This window comes from Pteronotus mesoamericanus, unplaced genomic scaffold (genome assembly GCF_021234165.1).
Source record: "Pteronotus mesoamericanus isolate MK-2021 breed Mesoamerican mustached bat unplaced genomic scaffold, CSHL_Meso_final scaffold_85, whole genome shotgun sequence".
NCBI classification, from domain to species: domain Eukaryota; kingdom Metazoa; phylum Chordata; class Mammalia; order Chiroptera; family Mormoopidae; genus Pteronotus; species Pteronotus mesoamericanus.
In genome coordinates, this window is record NW_026555329.1 from 3,367,208 (window position 1) to 3,392,466 (window position 25,259).

A 25,259-nucleotide genomic window follows, 5' to 3' on the forward strand; every position below is an offset into this window, starting at 1 on the left:
ATTTTTTCTCTACAGTTAGAAGCCTGACTTCCAATAACACCAACCCATTTACTGATTTAATCAATTCCATAATGCATTTAATTTCCATTTGAGTCTATTCTCCCTTGGGCATCTTGTAGTTTCTGTGATGGTTTTTTCCTTTTATTTTTATTTCTGTCTTTAGTAAAATAAATTCTCATTATACTTCTTCCTGTTTCTCATCCATTTTTATGCTTAGTTTTTGAATATAGGTATCAATATGTTCTCTTGAAAATACTCAGTTCAACATATAGTATTATGTTATAGGTAACTGCTGCATGGTTGGATTTTTGGAGAGAGTTTTTATTCACTGGAATATTTGTACATTTTTGTTTCCTTCTTACAGGAGTGTTATATGCAGTTGGTTCAATTTTTTTCTATTCCCATGCATTTTGTGGACAAGTTTTATATATCAAAAGCACTGTATTCTGTTACTGTAATAAAGTTCAGTACCTTTCATAGGTGATGACGGTGGTGGGGTAGACCAGGAGTGCCTGAGATGTCTTATTTCTTTTTGTTTCTGCAGGCTTCTTGTTTTCACTTCCTTACTTCTTTCTTGTCCTTTATGCTACATGCCCAAGAGATACTTCTCCTTATCTATCTTCCTGGTTTTTTCTATAAACAATGATTCTTCAAGGCTGATACCTCTGTCCTGCTCATTTCAGGTCCCTTCTGAGTAACAGGTTCCCTGAACTACCAAGTGCCTGATCACTGTTTATAATATTTTGGCAGTTATTGTTAGATTTACTGTTTCTGGGACTTTTTCTTTTGTTTCCAGATCTGAAATTTTCTAACATTACTTTTTGCTCCTAGGTCTGTAGGTCAGCTCTAGCTGGACTTGACTCTGTCGAGTCCCGCATTTCTTTCCACTGTTGGATCTAGATTGAAGGGCCAGCCCCTATTTGATTCACACTCTGCTCATGGCAGATAACAGGAACAAAGAGGTTGCCCCAAATTATTCAAGCACTTTTAAAGCTTCTGCTTAGATATGGGGTACATAATATTTGCTCTCATACTCCATTGAAAAAGGTAAGTCACATGGTTACACCTCTCAATGGGGTCAGTAAGTCTATTCCTTCCATGTGTGAGCAAAACAAAGCTGAGGAGTAGATTATACTCTCACAGGGAAGGGAGATGTTAAAACACTCCAGTGCTTACTACATCTTCAAGTGGGAGATTTTATTTAGCAGAATTTCCCAAATAAATTGGCCACAGAACCCATTCTTTGAGGTACGTTCAAATTCCCCAGAGAACACTCTGGGAGATGCTGCTCTGGTCCATCTTGAGGTGTTAGAACTAATCCTAGAAAAGGCATTCTGAAAATCTGAGTTAAATGGAATATGTAGAATTCTGAAATTTATGTGTCAATAAGTGAGAACCAGACATTAAAACCTTCCCATGTCAGCAAATCCAATGCCTCTTTACTAGCTAAAGAGCTGTGAAAAATAGATTTAGAAAATAATGCTTTAAGTTCTCCTGTGTTCTGATCCTTATGGGTCATCAGTGGTCTTGTTAGGAACCCCAAGCCCCACCCCCACAACCATCTTTTTTTGTTCCTCAAATAATCTGTTGCTAAGAAATTACCATTTGTCTGTCTTTAAATAATAAAATCAAGTATGTTCATCTGGTTTATGTCTCTTTCTGTGTGAGTATTGTCTTTCCCAGATTCCAACATCAGTCAGAACTGGTTTGTTCAACTCATTAATTATAACACCCAGCTTGGTATCAGATATGTGACTAATAACTTGCTTTCAATGATGAAAAATTGCTAACTGAGCATGTGGTGTGGGCAGGATTCCTTAATTCTGTGGGCTTTGGCTATATGGAAAGCAGAGAAATAAAACCTAAATTAGGAACACATATTTTTTTATAGCATAAGGTAAGAGTCTTATAACCTTGAAGTTATGAGATACAGATCATTGGGCTAAAGGGATAGAAAGAAGGGAGTCCTCATTCCAACGCCAAGCTTGGGGTTAACTTGGGTGAATTATTATTCTTTAGTCTTGTCATCTGCAAAGTCAGAGATACTACCTGAGATCTTGAAGAAATTTTGCTAATGAAGGCTGAAAAGGCGAGTTGTGTTGTAGAAAGATGAAAATGTGCTACACAGTATTAAGTTGCATGAATTTTATTTTTATCCCAAATAGGTGATCTTCAAGCCTTTTTGCTATTTACAACATAAAATTTATTATTTTAATAATTAAAATTTAAGTGTAAAGTTCAGTGGCATTAAGTATATACATACTGTTGTGTAACCATCACCACTATCCGCTTCCAGAACTTTTTCATAATCCCAAACAGAACTCTACCCATTAAACAAAAAAACGAACTCTCCTCATTAAACAAGAACCCCCCATGGCCCCCTACTCTCAGCCTTTGGTAACCTCTATTCTACCTTCGGTCTCTATCACTTTGCCTTTTCTAGGTACCTCCTGTAAGTGGAATCATACGGTATTTCTCCTATCGTGTCAGCTTATTTCGGTTAGCATAATCTTTTCACAGTTCATCCATGTTGTTGCCTGCATCAGAATTTCATTTACTTTTATGGATGAATACATTCCATTGTATGCATATAGCACATTTTGTTTATCCAGCCATCTGTTGATGGACACTTGGGTTGTTTCCATGGTGGTTGGGAACAATGCGGCTACGAACACTAGTGTGCAAGCTAACCCTTTCCTGGAAGGCGCAGGCCCACCTCTGCACTCTTAAAGTCCAGACACTCAGCTGGGTGGAGGAACAGCGTCTGACAAATAGAAAAGAACAACTGGCAGCAGGCAAAGGGTTAAAAATCGGCTTGAAATTTTATAAGCTTCGTTTCCCTCCCTTTATTTTCTCAGGGCAGACCTTTTCTTGGAATCGGGTTCAGCTCTCAGAACCACCCCATGGGTGGCTGATGGACAAAGCAATAAAGCTGACCCAGCCCTGCTCCTTTCCATATTAATGGGGCCATTTGCTCTTGTGGGATTGAAAGTCTTACAACTGAGTGACAGTTGTTCAATATTCTAATTACATAAACTTTATGTGTTATGGTTTTGCCATTTGACATATTGGATTTCATAATACGATTGAATTTGTACGTTGGAAACATGTTTATTAATGGAGACTGACACGGTTCTAGAAACAATTTATGTTAAGCTGAGTGAGTTTTATGGGAAACCCACAGTAATAGTATGGGGAAACCTAGAGTACAAACTGACCAGAGTCTTTTCTGTTTAAGTGTCACAAGAAAATTTCTTGGAGGTGAAATACATGTTTTCACTCATTTGCACACATTGTGCAATGATTGGATGTGAGATGAGGGAAGACTGGCTCAAAATAGGAACTTGCTGAGGTCAAAAGTCAATGGAATTGCTCTGTAGAGATTGTTTAAGGGTGGGGGTGGGGCACCGAAAAGCTCTTAAATAGTCTGATTTTATTATCTTTTTCTTTCACAGTGTTTTCCTGGCTGTGGCTTTAAATATTGTACTAGTTAGCAGAAGCTTCAGGCTTATATTTTTTTCTGGAAAATGACTAAGGTCTGCTCATTCCGATCTAGATCACTGGGTCTGGCACCATTTTTCAGGGCAGGTATGGCCTCCAAAGCGGGAAACGTGAGTTTTGCTTCTACTCAGTTTAGATCTGAATCAAACTGGGGCCCAGCCAGGAGGTTTCAATAGTTAAGTGAGGTTAGGCTTGCCCTGTCTCAAAAGGTGGTTTAAACTGGGTTTAAACAGATTTATGCAAAACTCCAGAGCAATACTAGTAACATCCAAATAAATCACAGAATGATAGTTATTTTAATCTTCTAGGATGTTACGGTTTTAAACTAGCAGAGAGCATTTGTATGCTAGCAAGGTTAACATTATAAAGCAAACAGATGGGTCAATTTAAAAAATGATTATATATTAATTTTTAAAATTATGAAGGTAATATATTATGTTATAGAAAATATAGAAAAGAAAAAAGTCTTCTCATAATTCAACACCCTAAAGCAGCTACTAATGTATTTTGGTATTTTTTTCCATAGTCTTTTCCCTTAGCATAACTATTTATTTTTTTTTTACATCTTTGTCATCATAACTTAAGGACACATTTGTTATCTTATTCTTTTCATTTAATATTGCATTAAACACTTCCCATATTTCTGTAGTGTCTTCATAGCCATAATTTTAAGTGGCTTAATTGAGGGAAAACATGCAAGGCAGAGCATTCACCTCATTCCCAGTTTTAGAGTAAAGTAGACTCTGGACATTTGCAAATTTATTATTCAAGATTGCAACTGTTCTCAAGCAATTCTGAAGGCCTAAAACCTGTGATAATTAGTAATTATATTGAAGCACTTGAAAGAATTTGAATCACAAGATTGGAGTCCAGGAGCTTGCCAGCCACTCCATGAACTGACTGCTCAATATCAGGATATTAACTTAGTTTGTCTATTCTCTATTTGTCCCATATGCATTTCACAGGGGAAATTCTTGTATTAGTTTTTGCTGCATAACTAACCACTAAAAATTTGGAGGCTTCTAACAACACCCACTTATTTTTTAGCTCATGATTCTATGGTTGGCCGAGGTGGCTGAGGGAATTCTGGCCGGTGACTGGGTGGGGCTGGATGGCTGGCCCTGGACGGATTTACTAACATATATGGGGGTGGCAGGCTGTTGGCCAGAGTGTCTTGGTTTTTCAACACGTGACCTCTCCAGCAGGCTGGATTGAGTTCATGGTGGGGTCTCATGCTTTCAGGTCCAGAAAGAGAAAGCAAAATTCATGTGCAAGCATTTCTCAATCATTTTTCAGTGAGCTTGCACCATATCTGCTAATGTTCCACAGGCCAGCCGTATGGCCAGGGCCAGACCAAAGGATAGATATATAGATGTTACCCTCTTGATGGGCAGAAAAGCAATGTCACATTGCAAAGGGGTGGGTATGCGTATTGGAGTGGAAAAAATCACTGTTTGCAAATAAACTAACACAATTTCGTATAAAAAAATATGGTTCCATTTGGGAATCTGTGCAAGTCTTTGACAGATTCATCCAGCTATCCAAGGGCTACACCACTTGTGACTTCTGGGAAGGGGGAGCTTCTAGATATGGGCAAGAATTATAAATAATACTTTAATGAACTTCTCTGTGTATAGTTAAAAATATTTTAAGTTACTTGGTCATGCTAGATGATTCCCAGAAGAGGAATGAACTGGGGCAATGAGAATGAGAATTTTTGTGAATTGTGTGCTGTCAGCAGTATTATGATTATAGATGTGATTACCTGTTTTACTACACTTCAGTTAGCACCGAATGGTATCATTAACAAAATTTGCTAGTGAAAAGTTAAAAAATGTTTCCTAATTTCTAGGGGTGTTTATTGGTCTTCTAGGGCTACCGTACCAGAATACCACAGAGTGGGTGGCTTCAACAACAAGTACTCATTTTCTTACAGCTCTAGTAGGTAGAAGTTCAGGATCAAGTTGTCGGCAGGCTCCTGAGACCTCGTGCCTGACCTTGCAGATGGCGGTCTCCTCGCCGGTGTCCTTAGGTGGCCTTTCCTCTGTCTGTGGGCCTCTCTGATGTCTTTCCCTCTACTGGTAAGGACATCAGAAGCGCAGTAAAACAGGTAATCAGGGGCCCGCCTTTAGAAATTCATTTAACCTTAATCACTTCTTTAAAGACGCTATTTTCAAATACAGTCACATTTGGGGTTAGGGCTTCGACACATGAATTTTGTGGGAATTAAATTCAGTCCATGGAAGGGCGAACCTAGGTTTTTTGGGGCCTGAAACTTTTATGGTTTTTGAGGGCCTCTTTACAAAGAATATAAAATCATGAAGGCCAGGTCCTTTCCCTGGGTCTTGGAGGGGCCTGTGCAGCAAAGGGCCTGAATGAAGCCTGGGCTTCCTGACCACACGGTTAGCCCGCCTCTGCTTATTGCAACACCCGCCCTCCCCCGCCCCCTAGTAAAGACACATGCTACTCATTTGTATTTGCTGGGTATTTACTAATGATACTGGTTTTGAGTAAAGAATGGCAGGAGAGGGGTGTTCTCACTTAGCACAAAAAGTTCTCAGCTTTAAAGCTTTGGGTTTAAGCAGACATGGAGGGTTTAAGGAGAAGCAAACCACTTTTGTGTGCGCTTTGGTGACAATGAATGTGTTGTATTGCCTGTAATCTGACCTCTGCCATCTGAGCACCAATGGCTGACGTGTGATTAAGAGGGGACATATCTTTATTCTTTAGTTAAATGTGGGGCTAGAATCTAGGTTCCCCTCGGTGAGGGAACATGCCAATTTAAGTTTACATTAAGAAATAAATGTTCAATTGGTGAAGAGTGTGGAAGTTCAAAAAATTAAATATAGAACTGCTCTATGTCCCAGTGATTCCACTTCTGCGTATATATCCGAAGAAACCCTAATTTGAGATTACAGGCACCCCTATGTTCAGCGCAGCATTATTTACAGGAGCCATGAAATGGAAGCAGCCCAGGTGCCCACCAATAGATGACTGGATAAAAAAGCTGCCATACATTTAGACAATGGAATACTACTCAGCTGTAAAAATGAATGAAGTCTTACCATTTGCAACAGCATGAATGGACCTAGAGGGCATTATGCTCAGTGAAATAAGTCAGTCAACGATCAACAAATACCATATGATCTTACACAGAAAACAAAATAAATAAGTGAACAAACAAAACTGAAAGACTCAGAGATACAGAAAACAGATTGCTGGTTGCGAGAGGGAGGGGAGCTGGGGAGCTGGGTGAAAAGGTGAAGGATTAAGAGGTACAAATTGGTAGTTACAAAATAGTCCTGGGGATGTAAAGCACAGCACAGGGAATATAGTCAATAATACTATAGTAACTATGTACGGTGCCAGGTGGGCACCGAAAATATCAGGGGGACCACTTTGTAAAGTATATGATTGTCTAGCCACTATGCTGCATTCCTGAAACTAATACAAAATAATATTGAATGTCAACTGTAATTAAAAAAAAAAAAGATGTAAATGCCCCATGCTAGATTTTCTAAAAGTATTCATATAGGGAAGCAAGATGGCATTGGGTACCTTCCCAGTGTATTTGTAGAGAGGTACTGAAAAATGGAGTTTGGGGTGCCAATGACAAGTTTTGCTCTTAGAAATTGTGGATGGGCCAGGGCTGGCTGTGGAGAACGTGAGTCCTATGTCCCAGCAGAGAGTTTGCGTGGAGAATCTGCTGTTTTAGAAATGTGTTTCTGCTGCTACTCTTGCTTCCTTCCCTGTTGGATACAGGGACCTGAGCACAACTTGGGAGTTGTGGGAAGTGGGGGGAGGGGGGTGCGCGGCGGGGGCTATCACGTGACAGGCATTGCCTTAGACCAATGAGAACGTAGAAACAGAGGAACCAGGCGGAGATCATTAGCGTTAATGGTTAATGAAACGTGGGTCTTTAAGTAGAGGTTGAGGGGAGTTTGGAAAGTTGGTTTGGCAGTGGGCTGGATGGAAGGCGCAGGAGAACATGGGAATGGAGGTAAAGGAGAGAGAAATTAAGAAGAAACACCCTCATGAAATGATACATTTAAACGTACATTGATTACCTATAGAAAAGGTAAGTCTAACTTTTTTTTCCTCTTGCTAAAAAATACAGATAACTCACATAGCTATGGAGATCATTATTCAAAATTACCATGAACCTTCTGGCTCCTGGAAGTCGGCCAATGAGATTCCCAGAGCTGAAAGGAGGCCTGTCTTAACCACTGCCCTGAGTTACCACTGACACCGATACAAAACATGTAGAAAAATATTAGCATTTCCTATTCAAACAAATAGGATATAGTCTGGGGACATAGGGTTATCTAATTTTCCTTTGAAAAGATAACATTGAAGAAAGCACAGAGTTTAAACAGGAAAATCACTTTGCACAACGTGACCACCGGTCCGAACTGGAGTAGTTCCCATTGCGTGCCAAGAACAAGCAGAGTATTGTCTCAACGATGAAAAGAAAAACAGCATCTGATTTTCTAAGTTTGTCCTGAACCAAATTCTTGGTGAGAACCTAAAGATGTATTTTCTTTGTCCTTCTTTTGCCTCCCTTCTTAATTTTTTTAACCTCCCATTTTTTAATGAGGCTATCTAAGTGGATGTTGAAACAGCCTGAATGTTCAGAAAGAGTACATTTCCTACGTAAACAAACACAACCCAGCTTAGGGAGAAAGGAAAGCGGCCTTGTCAACCCTGAAGGATCCAACACATGGTAATTTTTGTAATTGAAGTATTCCAGGGATTCCAGAGTACAGGAACAATCCATAAAACGGGGACTGGACCACACAAAAACACACCCACGGCTCCAGGCGGGCATGTTTGAAAATAAGCAGGCCTTTAGCAGTGGGAAGCAGGGGGCTTGCATCAAATGATCTTTATAAATGTGCCTCTAAATGTAAAAATCTCGCCAAGCTTCTTCCAGGTAAAGATGTTGGGGGCTGGGGGACTAGAGGCTGTGAAACCCTAGCGCTGTGGAGAGGAAGACAAATAGACTGCTGAGGTCAGGGCCAGAATGACACGACCTTGGGGCTTTTTGTTTTCTTTCTCAAGGTCTTTTACATGCCTCGTTAGATTACAGTCTCAAGTCTGGGATTCCAACGGAATTCATATCCATTGAGAATTTGCTGTGCTCTAGGCACGGAACTAGATGGTTTTATTTTATACATATTCTCTCATTTGGAGTCTTCAAAGACAACATCTTATTACCCCCAGAGAAGTCGTGGCTGAAAAGATAGGATGGTGAGAGAGGTCCTAAGTTGATATGAGAGATAGTTTTCTTTGGAAGTTTCTGCCACAGTCAAAGGTGCTTTCTTGCTCACCTGTTGGTAAAATCCTTGACTGTCCAATTCTCTAAATAACTGTAATTGGGTCATTCAGATAATTTTTACAAACAGCAGGAGAGTTGTGTTTTAAAACACAGTTTATCTGTGATTTCTGTGGCGTCCATTCTAATTCCAGATGGAGTCCCGTGGGTGCCAGGATCCAGATGAGAATTTTGGCACCTCCAAGGATAGGCAGGACCTAGGAAAAGAAAGACCCTGTTATCTTTCCATAGAGGCGGCCATTTAACCTCTCGGGGTTGGAAGGCAGGATTTCCTTCGGTGTAAGTGGTAGCTTTTGACTGGCTGCAAGGGCTCCCTCAGTTTGTTTAATTTGGAGTAAAGTTTTATGAGTTAATCTCTAGTGAGGCAGAGCAGCAGTAAACACAGAACATACTGGTCATTATTCTAAGTATTTCTACATTCTTTCTCATGCATGAAAAGAGAAAAAAATTTCCAAAAGAAAATGGGGAGGCATAGTGCTCAAACATGTGTGTGTGTGTGCGCGCGCGCGTGTGTGTGTGTGTGTGAGATTTTTGTTTTGACCAAACCATCTGGTGTACAACATATCCCAGGAGTATGAAGGCAAACATTTACCAGGAGATTCACATGGTTTCTGCTGTGTATAAACATATTTGTGGAAGACTCTTATGTTTCTAGAAAGTGGAGATAAACATAGATCTCCTTTGCATATCTTAGCACAGTTCAGTCCTTTGCAAACCGGACTGTTGTTTATTTTAGTGGGCTTTATAAACTCAGGTGGGTTCAAATGCCAGAGAGACGCACACAGGCTGGAAACGATCAGCGGCATACCCAAGGAAAACTACCTTTCTCCTCAACTTTAATAATATGAGCAAGCAATTCAGGGATATTGTGATACGATTGTGTGCTGAAAAGTGGATTAAATCTCTATTAAGTCACAACATAAATAAAACCTAAACGAAGAATCTTAAAAGTGAACTTGAAATGCTCCTAAAAACAAAGGAGGTAATTTACCTGATTTATTAGGGGAGAGAAAAAATAGCTTGGTGTGTGTTCTGTGGATTTCGTGTTTAATGGGACAGACTTTAAGGGAAACGGCTGGGAATTGGGGAAGCTAACCCAAGAGCCCCTAGCATGCCAGCTGGATTTTTAAGGCAACAGAAGGAGGGGAAAAAAATCATGCGTCCATCTATTCAGTCAATTAACCAAACAACCAATCCACCAACCAAACAAACGCACGCTGAGTGCCCAGACCCTTGCGAACACGGCTATTGTTTCCCAAGGGGATCCTGGCGATCAGAACGCCATCCTGTAAGGGAGCAGAACTTCAACTTCAAAAAGGCAAAGGGAGATTTATTAGGAGGCACGCAGGAGGCTGGAGGGGAAGGTTGCTTGTAGCTGGACCTCTGCTCTTCTCATTCCCAGGACTTTGTATTGTTGAAAACCCTCCAGTGAGATCCAAATGCAACTTTGGTTCCTGTCACCTTAGCTGCCGCTAGTGCATTTTGCACAGCCATCTCTCTGAAAAGTTCAGGATGGAAGGCACTCCCTTTAAAGGTCTCTCAATTCTCCCTAAAGAATAGGCCACCTCTTCAGCTTCGTTGTGGGGTGGCGACAGGGTTGCTGGGAGGCGTGCTTTTGGCTGGTCATGTGTCAGTGGGCAAAGGGTGTCACTGTTTCCTCATCAGTAAAGTGGGGCAGCTGCACTGTAAGGCCCTTTCAGCTCTGAAGTCCTGTGATTCTCAGTGGACCAGAAAACCTAGCTTCTGAGCAAACACACTTCAGTGGAGTGGAGTGGGAGAGCCTGCCAACGGTCATGCTGCAATGGATCGTCACTTCCAAAAAGGATTCGAGACAGCCTCTCTCTTCTGACAACTGGACTCTGACGTCTGATAAGGCTGTGGGCTTTGGGAGGGCACCGGCCATGCTGTCTTCCTCACTGTCGTATGTCCAGTGTGCCAGGCACAGAGCAGGCAGTCAAAAGGTGTTTATTGAGTCAATCAATAAATGGGTGAATAGAAACAAGGGACTTGCTAAGAGGAACTTTGTTTTGAGAGTGCGGCTCGCTCAGTTCTGTGGCATGGAACCCCGTGCAGTCAGTAAGCATGAACATCACAGGGAGGTGGGCAGGTGCGCCAGCATGTTAGAGGAGGGGCTGGTCACTTGCAGGTCCAGGACAGAGGAGCTGAGGGCTCTCTTCATGCAGCCTTCTCTGAGCAATGGAAGGAAATCTGCCTCAGAGGTAATCTCTTGGCCTGGGCTTTCTAGGACTTAACATTGGCTCTAGCCCCTGAATCAGTAGCAGCATCTGTTCATACTAAAATGAAGTGCCAGTACCCTGACTCTGTTAGTGGACAGACCGTCCAGAGCGGACAGACTGTGAGCCTGGCTATCCCATAGAGAGCTATGTATAAATTCTCCAAAACCAAACCAGACTAAAACAAACCCCCCACACCGTGATACTGCCTCTTAATGACAATATTTAAATGTGTTGTATTATGGGAAAATTTAAACATAGACAAATGTAGAGAGAAAAATATAATAAACTCTCTTTGTACCCACCATCCAGGTTCAATAATTACAACTCATGGCCAATCCGGTTTGGTATATAGCTCCCCAATTTTCCCCATTCCCTAGAATATTTTGAGGGAACTCTCAGACTTGATATTATTTCATCCATACATATTTTAAAAGGCCATTTAGAATATTGAACCACAAGGTGAATAGTAAGAGAGAGAAAACAAAACAAAACCCAACTGAAAGTAACCAATGTGCCTGTGAGCTAATGAGAGGCCTCTATAAAAAAAAAAATTGGTGGAGAAATATCCATACTCTACTCATTCTCCAACTCTGAGGCAGCTCTTAGGGATGCCTCTGGTCCCGAGTCCCCAACTCTTTGAAGCAGTAAATCAATGAAGAGGTAAACTTTCTCTTTCTTTTAAAAAAATATTTTTTAAATTTATTTTTAGAGAGAAGGGAAGGGGGGGAGAGAGGGAAAGAAACAACAATGTATGGTTTCCTCTCATGTGCCCCCAACTGGAGCCCTGACCCACAACCCAGGCATGTGCCCTGACTGGGAATCGAACCAGCAATCCCTTGGTTCACAGGCTGGCGCTCAATCCACTGAGCCACACCAGCCAGGGCAAAAAGTGCACTTTTTGTTTCCAGTGTTCTATTGCACTTCAGTAAAATTACAACGTGACGAAGAACATGTTAACGGAGGAATAAGCTAAGCTAGAATCTGGGATCCTGGTTATTGTCTGAGAGGGGATTCTGATGTTCCCATCAGCTTAGATCGTGCGTTATTGGCTCTTGGAGTGTTAGAATCAGTTCTTCAGATAAATCAGCCAGGGATTTTTAAACTTCTGGCAAAAAATTACAGGATTGGTATAGAAAAAATACTAATGACTAATTTGCCTTCTAAATAGGGATCTGGAAAAGTTTTCAGTGGCTTGTAATTTGCTTTTAATTGTCATCCCATATAAGAGGTCCATCCCCTTCCTCACCTCAGCATGAGAGGTGCTGGGGACAAGGCACGTGCATCGGTTTTGAAAGGTTGCCAACTCCTGACAGAGATTCAGCCTTAATAAAGAATGCCCAGGGTCATTTAAAAAAAAAATCCTCACCCAAGGATATGCTTATTGATTAGAGAGAGACAGAGACAGAGACAGAGAGAGAGAGAGAGAGAGAGAGAGAAAGAGAGAGAAATATTGATGTGAGAGAGAAGCATTGACCAGTTGCCTCCCACATGTGTCCCAACTGGGCATCAGACCTGCAGCCTAGCTATGTGCCATGACCGAGAATCAAACCTGCAACCATTTGGTGCACGGGATGATGCTCCAACCAACTCAGCCACCTGGCCAGCGCATGAATCACTTCTTTTGATTTTGTTTTTGTTTTTGTTTTTGTTTTTGTTTTTGTTTTTGTTAGGAACTTGAAATTCCTGAATGTTTTATCCTGCATTTCTACACATTCATTTACTTCTTGGAGATCCTAAACGATTTCTTTATATTACACATTTTTGCTCAAACAATTCTATTCTTCTCTATTACCGCTATTCTAATATATCAGGTTCAACCTCCTTTCGCTTTTTTGTTTGTTTGTTTTGTTTTAATAGTTTCCACTTGGTCATCAGTGCCACAGGAAAACATACAGTTTTAACAGTAAAGCATTTTTTTTCTTTCCTTAAGGACAATGGAAAGGAGAAAAAAAATATGCTTTTCAAGAGCCATTTTTTTTTCTCTCCACTGTATCAGCTCATTGCAGATGGCATATGTACAATTCACTTTTGACTGAATCATAATAAATGTGAGACAATATGCTATTAACCACTTTTTAAAATGCAATGCTCGCCAATAAATTCTACTCATAGCCTTAAATCAAATTGGTGCAGATGCAAAAATTATGTAAAACTGGTGGTACCTGCTCTCGACCTTGTGCGAGCCCTCCCAGATTCGACTCAATAAACTTTGTCTTCCCTAATGACCTGGCAGTTATTCCTATCAGGAGAATACAGTGGGGGTGCCGAGAAGTGGGGAGATGCAGCAGCAGTGATTCAGAGACCACGAGGGCCCTTAAGGAGATTAATTTGTATGAGGTCCTTGAGAAGTTGGAAAAATATCAATGCACTCTGAATACACATATTCATTTTGAGCTGATTTCTGTTCCTCTTGTGCCCTGTAAAATTTCAAGGAATGTAGTTGAGGTCTGGAGAGTTCCACAAAGAGACTAAGAGAGGCTATAAACCGAAGAAATAGTGGTTTTGTATAACTGTTGGGCATGAAATATTTTCAGTACCAAGATGTCCTAATTTTCAAGATAGAAACTGAGTAAACACCTTATAAACATTCAGGGTACATTTCTATGGAGGCTCTTAATAAAAGGGCACATGAGTTTCCGTTTAAAAACGGCCTGTATCTGTTATCTTGACTTGGGAAAATGTGCATGTGGACTTTTAAATTTACTTCACAAACTAGTCAGCGAAATGGCTAAATTCTCTGTAACATTTAGGCCTGATTTTGTCATGTGTTTAGGAACCAACCCATTTTTAGGCGCTCAATAAACACTGTTATTTCTACTCACTGGATTTCATGATACAAAATACTTATCATCTCTTTACTTTGAAAAGGAATTGTGTCCTCTTAGCCCATCTGAAATTCTGAAATGGCAGGCAGCCAACTTTACAGCAGGGCTAGGAAGACATTTACTGGATCATACTTGTAATCTAGATTCTGGACTGATTCTGCTACCACTTGGAGGGAGGTGGGGGAGCTAATTTATTTAACAGTTTTGGCTAATGAGACATGGAAGATGTCTATGCAGACAGATTTACTTCCCAGATAAAAAGAACATATTGAGGAACAACCCTCGGACCATCCCCTTCTTTCTAACTGCAACATTTATGTGAGGGCATGATGCTAGAGCACTAGCAGCCATCTTGCAACCATAAGGCAATTACCAAGAGGATGAAAAGCCAAAATGTTGAGGTTGGAGAGGCTGAAAGAGGAAAAAAGCATGAATTTTCAATTGTAAAATTGAGCTGCTGAAACAGTGTTGAATTCACCCTTCCTGGACTTAAAATTTGTGGGTTTTTTTTTTTTTTTTTTTTTTTTTTGTTTAAAGCCACTATTAGACAGGTTTTCAGTTATTTGTACATGAGCCCACTGGATACTATATGCAATATTCAAAGGGGAGCATAAGAAGTGTGATGTGGGGAGAACAGAGAAAGCCTTTTTGAAGTTAGGAAGGGCGAACAGTAATTCAACAGGGAAGGAAGAAAGGTCAGATGAACATTTCAGTTGTAAGGAACAGAATATGCAGCAATCGAGAGGCATAGTATTGTACGGAGTGTTTTAGAGGCTGTGAGTAGTCCAGCTTAGTTAAATGCAGTAGTTCCCAGCAGGACTACCTCTCAGGGAGAATTAGGAAGTGTCACGATGCCCAGGAGGCGATTCTAGTGTTTTAGTGGGATGTCCTGCAGTGTGAGTTGTGAAACTGATAAAAATATCAAGCAGGAAATCACCCATTTGAATGCAAGATCTGGGTTGTCTTCCTTGTTGCTGTAATGTCTCCTTTTGAGGCAAGGGGGCTTCCTTTGTTCAAATGCTGAGGAAGAGAGGGGGTGATTCCCTTTCTTGAGGAGAGAGATTGTAGCCATACTTTAAGAATGGCTGGGGCACTCTGACAGCTACCCTTTTGAACATCATTGGAATTGTCTTCCTAAACACCTATTTCTCATTCAGAAATTTGTCATTCTTGTCATTAAAAAAAAACAACCCAACCTATCAACAAGAAATTAACTACCCACATGAATGAGAATTTGTTTTCATGGTGAGAATGGATCCAACTTTTCACGTAGTGGATCTCTTCTAGTAGGAAACTCCCAAGCACAGCTGTAGCTAGCGCAGCCCGATCCTTCAGAAGCTTAAGGACTAAAAGAGTGGGCATATTTATAAGTGTAAAATAGGCTGAAAATCTATATTTTCCTGGTTACAAAATAATATGTTCACATTGTAAAACCATAAAATCTATAAAGTGAAAGTTTCCTACGATTTCTTCCAGATAAACACTGTTGATAGGTTGATGGATTAAAATATGTTTCTATTGATAAAGCAACACATTTACTTCCATTTTTGAAAAAGCAATATGTTTACTCCCATACAAGAATGAGTAAGACCTAGTTTTTCCTTTTTTTATTGTATTTTTTCCATTATCATTTAACCCCCTTATACCGTCCCCCCTGCCCTGCAATCACCACGCTGCTGTCCATGTCCACGAGTCCTTTTTCCTTTTTGTTTGGTCCCTCCACCTCCTAACCCCCCTTTCCCTGCCCCCCACCCCGCCCCCGAGCTGTCATCCTGCTCTTTATGAGCCTGTCTCCATTTTGCTTGGTAGTTCAGTTTGTTCTTTAGATCCATTTTTAGGCAATGTGCTATGTAACAGAAGCCATCTCTTACATGCATGTAGGAGATTTTTTCCAGAAGACCAAGAGGAGGACTTTCGCTTCTTTTGTGTCTTCCAGCTGGCTTTCTGCTGGGGGGCCCCAGTCCCGTTGGCATCCGACCAGATTTGGCAAACGTCTGCTCTGATAGGGTGCTGCCTGCGCCCAATAGTTAAATTGTTTGAATATTATTTCTCCACTATAGACTGAATTGTGTCCCTCATCCCCATTCATATGTTGAAGTCCTGACCCGCCAGTGTGGCTGTATTTAGAAATAAGGTCTTTACAGAAGTAGTTCAGGTTAAATGAGGTTGTGAAGTTGGGGTACTGATCTCGTAGGATTAGTGTCCTTATGAGAAGAGATGTCAAAGATTTCCTTCGCTCTTTCTCTCCCCTCGCCCTCCATCATGCGAGGACACAGCTAGAAGGCAGCTATCCTCAGTCCAAGGAAAGAGCACTCATCAGATACTAACGCTGTTGGCACCTTCATTGATCTTGTACTTAACAGCCTCAAGAACTGTGAGAAATAAATTTCTGTTGCTTAAACCACCCAACTTGTGGCACTTCGTTGTGGCAACACAAGCAGGCTAAGATACCCTCTTAACAAGTATTGATTCCCCCTGAAAATTTCATTAGTTCATTTAGTTATCTTTAGGGTATGGTTGCCTGAAGATTTTTTTTTTTTTTTTGGTGGCCATTTGCAGCTTATCTGTCCATATGCAATTACATGAAAGCAGATTCCAAGTTCAAATTTCAATAGCCTCTGCCTTTCAAGTGCAGTGTATCCAGGGTGCCACTGTGCCTTCTCCGATACCCTCTGGGAGCAGGAAGTCCTACTCAGGAGGGTTTCCTGGCTTAATACTCATCCAGGGAGAACCCAAGCCACAGCCCACAGACATCTTTCCTTTTCTCCTATTCTCAGCACCCTAAACCTTGGGAAAAGGAACAAAAAAAATCTTCCCCTTGGAAATATTGCTGCTCACACTCCCTCTCATCCAGATATAAGCCAGGCAATCATTTGGGACAAGGGTGTTCTGGAGTGATCCATAGGAGGAGAAGCGGACAGGCAGGAAAAAAATTAATTCAAGTCATAGTTGTTGTAGGGATTTTTAGTTGTCCTTAATTTTTTATTCAAAATATTTGGTTCTGGTTGTCCATGAAAGGTATTTTTCTTTGTATGTTGAGAAACAGGTGAATGTGTTGACGTAACAGGGCACTTAGAAGAGGGGTGGTGTTGGAGCTTCTCGTTTGTTTTGTTTTCAATTTGAATTTATTCAAAAACTTGAGGCTTGCCAAAAATATTCTCAGAACGAAATTGCTTAACTTTCTTAAGAAAAGTTGGTCTTCTCATGTTTCCCCGAAGATGAATTTATTTTACAACTTATTAGAGTTCTTTCTGGATATGGTTCTTCCATATTTTTTATTAAAAAGTTTATTAGTTCTTTTATTTATTTCATTTCAAATAGCTTTTGAGAGATTCCTTGTGTAGATATGAACTCTCCTTGGTTACACTGAAATTTGTTTTAGTACATGATACGAAGCTACTTTTTACTTTTTATTGGGAAAATCCAAAGAATAGTTTACTACATTGGCATCCCCAAGTCTTCCTCAGTTGGGTAATAGAAAGTCCTAATGTTTCCTTGCCTATGTTTATACTATGTGTAAATTAGGATTTGTCTACAATGCATTTAAGAGACCTGTGCACCTTGCTCCCCCAAAGGACCACACCATATCTAGAATGAAGGGGAATATTTCTTTGCCCTGCAGGACAATGACTGTTGGACTTTACTAGTGTGAGAAGGATGAAGGAACCAGGTTGAGACATGGGGCAAATGAAAGGTAGCAACTGAATTGTTTCATGTCATGGTGACTTCACTGGGATAATCCATTGTCCATGTCCCTTCTTATGTAGCACAAAGCCAGGGAAGACCCCTCCCCCCCATTCCCTATTATCAGATGGAAGTGTTCCCACATCCCATTCCAGACTGATTATATTTCGTATGTTCCCTTTTTGAATTAAAAAAAAAAATCTTAGTTGAAAAGTCATATTTACAGGCCGTTTATCCTCTCGAAGAAAACAAAGCCGCAGAATGTCAATGCTGTGAGCGTGTGGCCTCAGACCATGGTGGGTGTTTTGGGAAAGTGCCAGGAAGGTTGTTTCTGGAGTAGAAACATCAGCATTTTTCCTGTGGAACTTTAATTGCAAATAGAATGGTGGTTCAGCCTAGACAAGAGATCAAAATGAAACGAGCTGGTGTTTTCATCCTTGTCCCTTAATGGACCATAATTCTGGTCATAAAAACCCACCACTTAAACTTTGGCAGTCTTGCTTTCCCAGGAAGCTTTATTACTAAGTATTAGCTTGACTCAAGGCATAGCTTCTCCAAGCCAGGTTTGAGCCAAGGCCACGGGTGAAGAGAATGTGTTTGTGGGCAAGTCAGGGCTCCCCTATGGTCCTGCAATAAGCTATGCAGTGGTCTTCTGAGGCCTCAGGATATTTTTCTGGGTGGAGAAAATATGCTTTAGCCCATTCCATACAAACCATACCTCTGGCTTGGACACAAAGGGAGATGGAGAGAATTCTGAGCCTCAGGATTTTCCGAGAGTTGTAAGCCAACACATAATCATAAACCACTACAGGAACTACCCCCCTACTCCCAAGTGAATCCAGCGTACTCTGGATAAACTCATGCAAAAGGGTCAGGACCTGCAGGCCTACTGGGAATGGTGTTCCTAACCAGTCGTTGCTCACTTATGCCTCACGCTCTGTCTATTTATCTTTGTGCCAGTCAACTTCGGACGCTCTTGACCTTGGCGCTTGGCCCTGGATGTTTTATGATCAGACTGATCTGTTCCATCCGCCCTGCCAATCAAGTCTTCTCCTATGTAGGCAGTTGCATGCTGAGCAAGCATCTGAGGTTCTTGCTATGCTTCTCAACTTCCCCCTCTAGTATAAGAAATGAACTCTACACCAGCAAAAAAACCATCCATGGCTGCTTTATGTAGCCTTGGTGTCAAAAGCGGACCCAGCCCAAGGGCTACCTAGTCTGGTGATAAGCCATATCTCTATGATGCTAATAAAAAATAATTCACTTCCAAATTAAAACTTTTAGGTACAATAAACTTTTTATCCGTCTTGTAGCTTAAAAAATGGGAGACGAAGTGCTTCCTTAAGATGACTAACTCTTATTTTTCCAAATATAATATTAAAACAGATTTATGCCGCCCACCTCCCTTACCCCAGAGCACTTTGTAGATTCCCCGGAGGAATATTGCTTCACTACCCTGTGTCCATACAACAGCACTCAGGTGAAAAGCCAGCATAGCCCTGCCTGGCTAGCTTTCAGAGAATGAAGTAAAAATCATTTCTGTGTCTGAAGCGAGAGGGGGGATATTGTGTAGTCAGGAGGCAATTATCCAGGCTGGACTTGGGCCAGGCCAGTAGGGTTCATTTGCTCCTCTTGCAAAAATTACCATCTGGTCTTTAATGACCCAGAGCGGTCAGGCTGGCATTAATTTACACCTCATCCCAGGAAGGCACCTCTGAGAATGAGAATGCCTGGTAATGCAATACTGTTCCTTGGCTTCCAGGGCTGGTGCTAAGTGGAGATGAGAAAGAACTGTTTGCTTATAAGACAGTGTATTCCAGAATGAGGGCAAGAGTTCACAAAAAGGCTACCCTTTGAAACAGAAGCCTGTAAGAGCCAGCACAAAGGGATGAACCCAGACCCTAGTCATTTGACACATCCTAAGTTGTGCTGGGTCTATTGCATCCTTTACCTAATCATTTGGCAAAGGATTCTGGGAAGCTCATTAAGCACCAAGTACCAAGCACTGAGCACTGTGCTAGCCTCTGCTCACAGCCTAGTGGGGATGTATATGGATATAAGCATGTGCTTTCATATGCCTGTTCAAGGTGCTATCACAGTGCGGTAGAGGCAAGAAGGGATATTTTCTGGGGGGCGGGTGTAGAGTGAATTATAGTAAGGTGTTTTTCAACATCCATTGAAGGTAACCCAAGTGTAAGGTTTATACAGTATTTTTAAAAAGCTGTAATAATAGTTTACATTCATTTGAGCTTTACCAATTGCTATTCTAAGCACTTTATACTACTAGATTAACTCTCCCAAGAGCTCTATGAAATAGAGGCTATTATGATTTCCACCTTCCAGTTGAAAAAAATAAAGCACAGAAAGATGAAGCAAGTTGGCCAGTGAGCCTTGACTTGAACTCAGAACAAAACAGAATTATATATAAAAGGATATGAGAAAGAAATCGGTGTAAACCAAAAAATTACTTGTAAAACAGTGACATTTTGGTTATTAACAATGAAGTATACTTTCTTAGTATTAAATATATTCACAAGGAGACAAAACTACTTTGTCATTCTGTCCTTTTAACCAATGGAATATTTCTTAATATGTTGCTATAAAGAGAAAATAATACATGGTTACTATAACTTTGAAGAAATCATATTTTAATAGCTGTTAAAAACTTATTCCCAATATAGATTCCTGCAAACTCTACAAGTCATTGAAAGAAACTAACTTTTAATAAGTCAGTAAATTTGGAGAATTCAAATGAGTTTGGGGCATTTAGATAAATGAATTATTTGGCAGTTGATTTCCTGTGGGTTACGAGAGTAACCTGTTTCTGAGCACAGTGATTGATGCTTCACGTGGCAACCGAAGAGACCTGCCAAAGTGACATGATGACAAAGTGACGTAGGTTCTGGAATGGGGAATTTCGTGTCTGCAACTCTTTATGACTTGTGCAGGTTCAGAATTCAAACCTACTGCTAACTCCCAGTTTCATGTCTTTTCTACAATGCTCTGTTGCCTCATGAGTACATGATCGTATGCACATCAAGATCCCAGAGATATTTTCAGATCAAGCTCTGAAGTCTCATTATGGCTCCTTCCTGGGATAGCTTTGAGGAACTATACTGTAGTGCTTTATCTCTTACAAATTTCAAGCAAGAAGCCTGGAGGCAAATGTGAAGGAGATAGAAAATGAAACAAAGCAACTAACCTATCTACAGTCTTGCAGTGAGTAATAGATGATGTTAAAAAATATGGTACCAAATCTCTTGACATCCTACTCGAGGAAGCAGGAGATAGGCTGGGGAGTCTCCATCAGTCCCTCCTGGGGTTGTGAGCCTGACAGCTGCCGGATTTTGTGTGATGCTTGTTGTTTGTTGGACCAATGACTTGGCCATACTCTCTGTAAACACTACTAGGTATATGGTCTTCCTGACATATTTCCATAAGATCTTTCCATGTTAGCATTTCCATACCCACTCTCTGTGGAGTTTCCTAAAGAAGTTCTTTGGAATATGTTCTTCTGGTTTTCCAGCACATCGTTCCCATGTGCCCAAGGTGTGCCTGGCACTGCCACACATCAAACAGATGTTGTTGCCATCTCGGCACAAAGTTAGCCCTGCCCTGCACGGACCGCACATGCCTGCTTTGTAAACATAACAGTGCAGAGCTTTCATTAGGGTGGAAGGCACTCACTCTCCTGCCAGAGGCTGTGATGGTAATAACATCGAGGTATTAACATCATCCTGGTTAGCATCTCTAGAAGACAAACCTCCTTCCAAGAATGTTTGTAGTGTGTGGGCCTTTCTCTTGGGTATTCCTGCATTTCATATCTATTATGTGTGCCCCGTTGTTAATCTCTCCTTTTATTTCCCCCATAAAACTTTTAATAAAGGATGACGTTGTTAAAACAAAGGATATTTTCTCCAAAATCTTCTTTGGTGGCCATCTAATAATTTTTTTAAAGCCTAAAAGTGGGCTGTTAATATTGGACACATTCTTTAAGCAGGGCTGCCACTCACCAGGGACCCTGGTGAATTTGTATTTCAAATGGCAGGACTGTAAGGGAGGAAGATTTTGTGGCTATAAGAGCTATTCTGCTTTATAGTCGTGAAAATTTGTTTTTGAAACAGGTTTTATGGATTAATAATACCGCATCAGCCTGGCAACCAGGACCTTATACAGTTTGGTGAGAGTTTGCTCGCTCCCCTTCTCCCAATACCACCTTCATCACGGGTCACAATAGCTCCAGGGTTCCCATTTCTACTGATGTGGCAAAGTATGGTACAAATTAAACTGCCCTGGTGGTATACAGAGAACTGCCAACTTTTTTTGGGGGGTGTTTTTAGCTTCAAAGGGGCAGAATTGGCCCTAACCATGTGTATTTTATTTATGTCTTATACATACATGGACAGGAATCATTAACCAGAACTAAGCCATAGAGTGTTTTTCCCACCACAGACTTGGCAATATACACAGACTGTAGCTGCCTATAGGTCTGTTTTGCTTTGTAAGATATCTTAGTGGACAAAGTCCTATTTTTTTTAAACCCTCACTTGGGGATATGTTTTTTATTGATTTTAGAGAGGAAGGGAAAGAGAAAAACATCTATATGAGAGAGAAACATCGATCAGTTGCCTCCCACATGCACTCCAGCCGGGACCAAACCTTCAACCTAGATATGTGCCCTGACCGGAGAGCAAACCGGCAACCTTTTAGTGTAAAGGATGAAGCTAACCAATGAGCCACCCGGCCAGGGTACAGAGTTCTATTTTTAAGCTAACACTTTGTTTTCATTTGTCAGTGCAATTTTGGCCTTCTAATAATACTTGTAATAAAACTGAAGTGTTTTTATAGTGTTCCAAGAACCATCAAGAAAATAATTGCAACTTTCAAAAATCATCATGGGCTTCCAGTCCCGAGAGAGTAATTAATTAATGTTACCAACTTATTTTTCATCACAGTAACATTCGGTGTGGTTGTTTGGCCATATACTGATTATTTGAAAACAGAAATGGTTTGTGCATGGGGTGTAGCATCTTTTGGAAAGAGATCTTCCTATGGGTGATCTGGGAAATGATGAGTTGGTGTGCATTGCAAATAAATAAGTCAAAGGATGAAAAAATGTTTAATGTGTCTGTGAAGGAATAATTGAACTTGAGGAAACACATATTGAGAGTTTGGGAGGATAGGGAGGTAAGTAGAAGACCTGTTCCAGAAGAAGGGGACTTTCAGGCAAACAGCATGGAAATGATTTCATCTCAGGAAGTCATATAATGATAGACGCATAACGGAGACTGGTAGTATGAGCGGAGGCGTAGAAGGAAAAAATCCGGGTGTAGATAAATGTTTTAAAGCTGTGGTTGGATCTATTAATAAACCAAGAATAATAAATGCTCTTGTGCAAAGTATACGATGTGTTTGCAAAAGTCAGCTGTATATAAGCCACAGCTGTCCTCTAAAAACTTTGCTCTAGAAAACCAAGAGCAGGAATTCCTGCTACTTATTATTGAGAAAGGGACATTGGAGAGAAATGCAAAGCCTTTGTCATGCGCTTTAAGCATCCCTGGCTACGGCCCAGCTGAAAGGTGGAGGGAGACTCTCTGGGGACAGAATTTCCAAAGAGATTCTTTGCCCATGTTGAATAACATCTCTAACCACAGTAACGCATCCCTACACTTTAAAATAGTCTCAAAAGAATGTTCATTTTCACAGCAGAAACCATTTTTGCTGAATTGAAACACAGATTAAATCACTATGTGTTTTGCTCATGTTTTATGGTCAATCTTCTATGAGAAAATCCTGAAGTTACTTGCTGCCAGAATTAGTAGTGATCACATCTTGATACCATGATTGCCCGCTTTGCATAACACATGACAGTTAACTCAGGAATTCACCATGTAGGCATTCAGGTCGAAACTGTCCCTCTTAGGGAGTGAATGCCTCCGGTACTTACCGGAGTCTTGGAGAAGACATCCTGTTTCATCGCCATTTGGGTGTGGCCCTATAAAGATCTACAACTAAGAATGTGTTGTGGTGGGCTCTCCTAGAAACCTCCCCAATACAGGCACGTGCCAGTTGATGAGGGGGAATACATCCTGAGAAATGTGTGCTTGTGCAATTTCGTTGTGTACACTTGCACAAACGTAGATGGTAGAGCCTACTAGTGTAATTGCAGGTGCTATATTTCTATGTGTTGGCAGAGCAGTAGGGTTGTTTATACCAGTAGGATATTGTGACATTACAACGTTGCAGTGGCTGCCACCTCGGCAGGCGATAGGAATTTTTCAGCTCCGTTATAATTTTATGGGGTCAGTTGGATATGTGGTTTGTCGTTGACCAAAACATCATTATGCAGCACACGGCAGCATCCATCCTCCCCTTCTGACTTACTGGGAGGGTTCTAATCCTGTCTGAGGTGGCAGTGTACCCAGCCACTGGATGTCACAGCCTCCCCAGTGAGACATTAGTAGAAATTTGCTGGGGGATTTTGGGGAAAGATTTTGCTTTGCCACCGTAGGCTGCCATCCCTTTCTCTCTTTCCCCTTTTCCTTCTGTCCAGATGGGGTCCTGGAGTGGGCCGCCGCCTTGCGACCATGAGGTAAGAAGCAGGAAGATGAGCAGAGAGAGGCTGGGCCCCGGCTGGGGCTGGGAACTGCCATGCTTGCCCCTCGCTGCTTCGGGACTCCTGTTATGTTTGAGAAATAAAGCCCTTTCGATTCAGTTGCTAGAGTCAGGTTTCCGCGGTGTGCATGCAAGGGCAATTTCAAAAGAACACATGCGTAACATCCAGACAGTGTTGCTGTTTTTTAAATCACAATCTTGGGTAGCATCCCTTGAATTAGGGAAACTTTCTCAGAGAGACGTGAGACCAAGACTCAACCCCCAGGCAGTGCATATGCTTTTTGAAAACAGCCCATATTTTCTTCTAAGGGGGCACTGAAAATGTTCTTTAGAAAAAAAAAGGCAAAGGAAGATTCTCCTTCCGAGTCTGTGCTCACAGGGTGAAGCGGAGAACTGAGGAAATTGCCCAGAGAGCCCTGACTTCCTATAATGAAGTCATAAATGATTTTTAGATATGTCATGGGATCATCTTTCTTTGCTGGTGTAGATCTGCTTTTAATATTCATGTGCTTTGCATAAATGATCTAAGAAATTTAGATTTGTGGGGCTCCGTGTTTAAAAATGCTTTTGGTGTTTATCTGAGTAGGTGCCGAATGAAGGTGGCTTATTCTAGGGTAAAAAAAAAGCCAGGCATGGGATGGTCTCACCAAAGGGCCTTCGCAGGCTCAGAGAGAAATGTGTGTAGGAAGGATATTAAAGACTGGTCTTTTCGAGAAGTGACAGATTACCTAACACAATAATCCATGCTATCAGACAAATTGGTTTGAAAAGGAAGACAGCTGGCTTTGTTCCAACACCAATAACACCATCAATAGCAGCGACAGAGAGATGTGGGGAGGGCAGGGGAGTCCTGCGTGGCAGACCTGGCTCTGGGCCAGCTGCGGGGAATCTGCTCAAAGAACTTTTTGTCTTGTTTCTCTGTTTATATTATGGCACTCAGCAGCCACATCAGGGCTGTTAATGTTGGATGTTGTATAAATCTACACAGGTAAAGAACAGGACCAATGTTTAAGATAGAGAATTTTCCAGCAATTCATCTTGAACACAGAACTTCGGCATTCC

At 41.2% G+C, this 25,259-nt stretch overlaps 1 long non-coding RNA gene across 1 annotated transcript in view; it reads left to right on the forward strand.

Moving 5' to 3' along the window:
• The first annotated feature begins 7,467 nt into the window (after window positions 1–7,467).
• The window catches only part of LOC129062784 (uncharacterized), a 94,932-nt gene continuing 77,140 nt past the window's right edge, over window positions 7,468–25,259 (forward strand). Inside the window, exon 1 of the long non-coding RNA XR_008528306.1 lies at window positions 7,468–7,579. This is a non-coding gene — a long non-coding RNA (uncharacterized LOC129062784). The remainder of the gene's footprint in view (window positions 7,580–25,259) is intronic.